Here is a 6,112-nt window from a genome sequence, read left to right on the forward strand (position 1 = left end):
ATGAGACAAATCCTTAAAATAAGAAATGCCAAATGCAGCCTTAGTACTGTTGGGGTGGTGATACGAGATAATAAAGGGTGCTATTATAGCTAGTATGGCAAAAAAACTCTCCTCTTTCTCGGTAGTTGAAGCAGAAGCCAACGCTTTTCTTTGAAGGAGTGAAGCTAGCACAATATATCTCTCAACCTGCATCATGGAAGGAGACTCGAGAATGGTTATTCAAGCCTTGTGGTGAGATCAAATCAACCCCCCACAAGACTGTGCCCCACAACGTCACACAACACATCCCCACCGTGTGTATTGGAAACATCTTCTGATGATAGTATCAGAAATGGTGATGCCATCATTTGGAGATATTTCTAATACACGGCAGAGATGTACTGTGAGACGTTGTGGGGTGCAGTCTTGTGGGGGGCTGATTTGAACTCTGTCGTGGACTGGCCCTGTTTTCCCTGGGGGATTTAAGGAACCTTTAACAGTTAGTTGCAAAGCTCTTCTTCCTTGCTTTTCTGGTTGTGAGATTCTCCATGTTCACATGACAACAAATTCTGTGGCTCATTCTTTCACACTATTCTTGTATCAATTCTCTAGATGCTCTTTGGCTACACTCACCTTCTATTATCTTAAATTCCTCAGAGGATAACTTAGGAACATCTGATGTCCTTGTAACGATAACATAGAACTTCTCGTTTTTTATAATACAACCTTAATCAAAATGGTATTATATACATTTCTAGACTTAAGACATAACAATAATTATTAACTATATAATCCGTTTGGGCCTTAGTCTGCATTTGACATTCCTTATTTTAAGGATTTATTCAAGGTTTTTAAAACCAATTCGGACAATGAACCGGTCAGGGGTCTGGTTCCTGAGTCGAACGGTTCGACTGTTCGAACCGAATGGATGGCCCATGCTAGCAAAACAAATAAAAAAATTTTAAAAATAAAAAAGGCCAAACCGTTGAACGGATTGAATGGTTCGACCACCTGGGTCAGCAGTTTGTTGACCAAATCAACGGTTTTGGGGGAAATAACGGTTCTGGGGTAAAACAGAACTAGTCACCTATTCGGTTCCCAGTTTTTTTGGTCCAACTGTCCAGTTCGGTCTAGTTTTGAAAACCATGGATTTATCTCCTTTTTGTTGTTAAAATGCCCCTATGAATACTGAATTTTTAACAGCAAAAAGGAGATAAGTCCTTAAAATAAGGAATGCCAAGTGAAACCTTAATTGGTTTGAAATAACATGAATTTGTTCAAAGCAATTATTAATTGAGACACAAAAATTAATCTGTCATTTAGTTCTATAGGCTCAGTTTGGGAGGAGTACAAATGCAAATATGTAAAGTGCAAAACCTTATATTTTGTATTATTTTGCAATGTTTTTGAACCATCGTTGACTTGGACGACTGGACTGTTCGGTCCAAAAACTATCCAAGCAACCAGTTTTGTTTCACCCCTAACCCGTTCTTGGGTAAAAAATCGCTGACCTAGGCAGTCGAACCGTTGATTCGTTTGACCCAGACAACGGTTTGCGGTTTAAGAAATTGTAGAGAGGGGAGAAATTGAGAGTCTGAGTCTGAGATATGAACTCAGATCTGATATCCAGAGAGAAGAAGTTGCAGAAAAATCGATCTCAGATCTGAAATCTGAGAAAAAAAATGAAAAATCGATCTTAGATCCGAGAACTCTTCTCTCATATCTCGGATCTGTCATTTGCGTTGTTATTGTTGCCACCATCTCGCCGTCCTCGTCGCCAGTGAGCGTTGAATCTTTCTCCTCCTCTTCCTTCTTCTTCCCTCATTCCCTCTTTCTTTCCTTCCTTTCCTTTCTTTCCTTTTCCTTTTTTTTCTTTTCTTCTTTCTTTCTTTCCTTCTGTTCTTCTTTCTCAACCAACAACAGTTTCTTGACTCTCTTCTCTAGTTCTCCTTTCTCATATATAAGTATATAACTATTTGCTATTTTGCCCTAATGCAAATTGTCCGAACCGTTCAATCTAGACGATTGAACCGCTAACCTAGAAAACTGATATCTAGAACAGTTCCATTTTCGGGTTGATTTTTAAAACCTTGTTATTTTGCATTTGTACTCTTTAGGAGTGTTCACGGGTCGGGTTGGGTTGGTTTCATGGGATTTTCCCAACCGACCCGACCTAGTCGGGTTACCAGAGGTGGGAACCGAAACCGACCCACTGATAGGCCAAACCGACCTAGTCGGTTTGAGTCGGGTTGGGTCGGTTTCGGTTTTGCTCCTGTACAAAGCCGAATAAACTCTGAATTAGTTGAGGACTTGAGTTGAGGGGGGCGGACCAACCAAGTTAAATTAGAGAATAGAAGATTTTAAGAGAAGACAAAAGTGGAATTAGAAGACTAGTAGGAAACTAGGAATTCTAATTGTAATTGCCTAATGGGCCTTCTTCAAGTTCTAGTAGGAATTCTAATTGTAATTGCCTAATCTAGGTAAAAAACAAAAAAATGACACCTAATTAATTGAATTCTAATTGTAATTGCCTAATGGGCCTTCTATTTCTAGTAGAAGTCTAGAAGACTAGTAGGAATTAGGAAACTACTCAAACTAGGAAGTAGGAACTACCAAACTAGTAGAAGAAAGACTAATTCAGTTCGAGTCGGGTCGGTTTCGATTTTCTTATGTGAAAACGGAAACCGACTCGAGATATCGGTTTTTGTATGTGCCCAACCCGAAACCGACCAGTACGAATGAAAACCCGGTCGACTCGGGTTGGGTCGGTCCGGGTTGGTCGGTTTGGTCGGGTTGGGCATTCTTATGAACAGCCCTAGTACTCTTTCCAAATTGAGCAATAAACTTAATTTGAAAAGGGTACAATTATAAATATGTAGAGTGCAAAACCTTATATTTTATATTATTTTGTGTCAATTTATATTGTACATATTTTTATTTATACTCTTTCCAAACTAAATAGATACAAAATACGAGAATTTGCACCCTATACATTTGTAATTTGTATTCCTACTCAATTTGAAAAAAAGTATTAATACAATACAAATAAATACATACAAAATACAAGGTTTTAAGCTCTATTTATTTATGTTTATATTTATACTCCTTTCAACCTGATTTATAAATACAGTATAAAGATAATATAAACATAAATATATATAATATAAATGCATATAAATTTGTACAAAATAGAAGGTTTTTCATTCTATTTATTTATATTTGTACTCCTTCCGAACTGAACGATAAGGTAGACCAGAGCCATAGACAGCTCTATGACTATTCGACAGTGCTCCCACCGACAACAGACTTTAGAAGTTGTAGTAATTATTATATTAATTCAAAAAACGACAAAATTTTTCTTGGATTTGTTTGTTTTTTATTTCAAACAAGTAATAATTATTGTAGGTACGAATCATCGATTAGTTAAAGAAGATATAGAGTTGGCGATGGATAAGCGCTAGTGATGATTTAACACTTGGTAGCGTTTTCAAAACAAATAAAAACATTTAACACAAGTATTCTATCAAATCATTAATTGAGAATTGGGAAGTTTTGTTGATTTGGGAACAAAATGGATAATTGGATGGGAACCCTCCAACTCCAAGTCTAACGTGTAAACTAGTCCATCAAAATCATCTCTCTCATCTCTATTTCCAAATTTCCAAATTTCCAAATTCCTAGTTGTGGATAATTCTCTCCACGTGGCAAATGATAACTTATGGGTGAATGCTTATAGAATCATAGCTGACATTTGACGCCTAACTGATGCACGGGGTTGATCTGGAATGTGACGTGGTCTGCTCCTCACGAATGGGCGCCTCAAATGCACATCCACCGTGCATTGAGAACATCTACCATGAATAATAATTAATAAGTACGGGAGATGTTTTCAATGCATGATAAGATGTGTATGTGAGGCGCCAGGTGTGAGAGCAGATCCGGTTTCATCTGGAATGGTGTGGATTAGATGAATTCACACTGAATTGGGATTTGCTCTCACATCACATCTGACCATGTATTGAAAATATTTTTCCACCAATAACAACATATAAGTATAGGAGATGTTCTTATGTATAGCTGAAATATACCTTGATGTTGATGTGATGAGTGCTCTCTAAGTAGCAGATCTGGATTTGTCCATACTCAACATAGTAGATGTTTGGGATCAATGTTGTTTCCTCATAAAATGGCACCACATCGGCGCCACGTCTGAAATCTGTTTTCTGCGAAAACACATGCTATTTGGTTGGCCGTTTTTAGAAGAATGTTTTCTTAGATGATGCCTTAGAAATCAGGAAAAGTGTGATATGAGAAAACACCATTTTTGGTGATTTTCCATTTTTCTATCAAAAAAAAGAATACAACTGCATGGTTCAAAAATGGATGAAGTTGCCAAGTGATTATGCATCTCTAAGCCCATATTCTCGTTGTATAAAATGTAATATATATTTTATACATGTAAAAAATATAATTATATATTTGTTAATATATTATATGCATTTTTACATGGTATATTGTATTTTAGTATATTATTTATTATTATATATACTTGTTAGCATATTATATTTACATTTAAAGTAGAATGATGATAAAATAATTGCACCTATACATGTGAGCCACATAGAAAAGTTGATGACAATGTGGTGATTCCGAAAAAAAAATGATTTACAAATATTATTAGCTGTTCGTTCTAGCATAGATGTAGATTTGATTCCTGCAACCACCAACTTTGGGGAAAGGGGTTATTAGCGGTGCATATCACCAAATACAGAAAAAATGATGGTTGTCGTTATTCATGATTCAGAACACAACTACAATCATACATGGTAGAAATTCAAACATAATATTTTAATTCAACTTTTTAATACTAATTGGAGGGTAAATCATGATACTTTTAAGATTGGAGACCAAGTGATAACTCAATCTGACCATTTTCTGGTATCTTGTTCAATAATTCATATTAAGAGAGGGATTGGGAAAGATGTCACCTAAAGAATTAGAATAGGATGAGTAAAATGGATGAATGCATTTAGACTTTTATGTGATAAGTGAGTACCGCTTAGATTAAAAGAAAAAAAAATCTATAAAATAATTGTAAGGCCTACTATGTTGTATGAAACAGAGCGTTAGGAAATCAAGAAATACATCTAGAAAGTGAGTATGATAGAAATGCAAATATTAAGATGAATGCATAGAATAACTAGAAACAATAGAAATGGAATCATCCATTAAAACCTAAAAATATATTCATCAGATGATAAAATGAGAGAAAGTAGGTTAAGACAATTGGGTTACATATAAGACCATCAACAACACGAAGTAAAAGAAATAATATGTTGTTAGGTAAGGGGTTAGAAATAAGGTTTAAAGTATCAATACGATACGAGTTTCAGTCGTATTATATCGGTACTTAGAAACGATTGATACATACTTTTTTTTTTAAAGTTTAATTTTTTAGAAAGCTTATAAAATATTTTTTATTAATGTTTTAGACCATATCTTTTTCAAAAAATACGATATGATACGATAAAGTATATTGGGATAATGTAGGATGAGGAAGATAATTTTAATTTTGATTTATCGATTCCTAGACTTGTGCCCACTACTTGTTCCCACGTCTATACCCACCGAACTCCGCTGTGTATTGATTGAGAACCTCTCCAAGGGAAATATACGTATTAGCTGTTATGTTCCGTGGGTAAGGATGTGAGAACAGGCCTAGACTTCGTAGGACGGAGGCATATTCAATTTTGTCGTGTAGTAGTATGTCTTTTTTTGATTTTATTAGCGTCGCTCTCATGATAATCAACCTTGTTTGGAAAACAGTGAGCAAAGGATTCTGGTCCGAAAATGCTCCAAGTCGATGAGTCAGGTAAGGTCATCATCCAATCACAGTGCAGTACGCACCCCTTCACACCCTGCTTATTCTAGTCACAGCAGGCCGCATGTGCCTCTTGTTAACTTCCTTATCGGTTTCGCCCGTGAGTAGTTTGCCCTTCCATCAACTTTTTTCAAACATATTACTCGCTTTTGAAGACAATCTCCACGTGTCGTACCCGCGGGGTCCCACGTCATCAATTTCGTACATTTCCCTCCATCTTGCTTTATTATCACCCACCACTACGACGACAGC

This window comes from Nelumbo nucifera, chromosome 4, assembly GCF_055504915.1.
Source record: "Nelumbo nucifera cultivar China Antique chromosome 4, China Antique-T2T, whole genome shotgun sequence".
Lineage (NCBI taxonomy): Eukaryota > Viridiplantae > Streptophyta > Magnoliopsida > Proteales > Nelumbonaceae > Nelumbo > Nelumbo nucifera.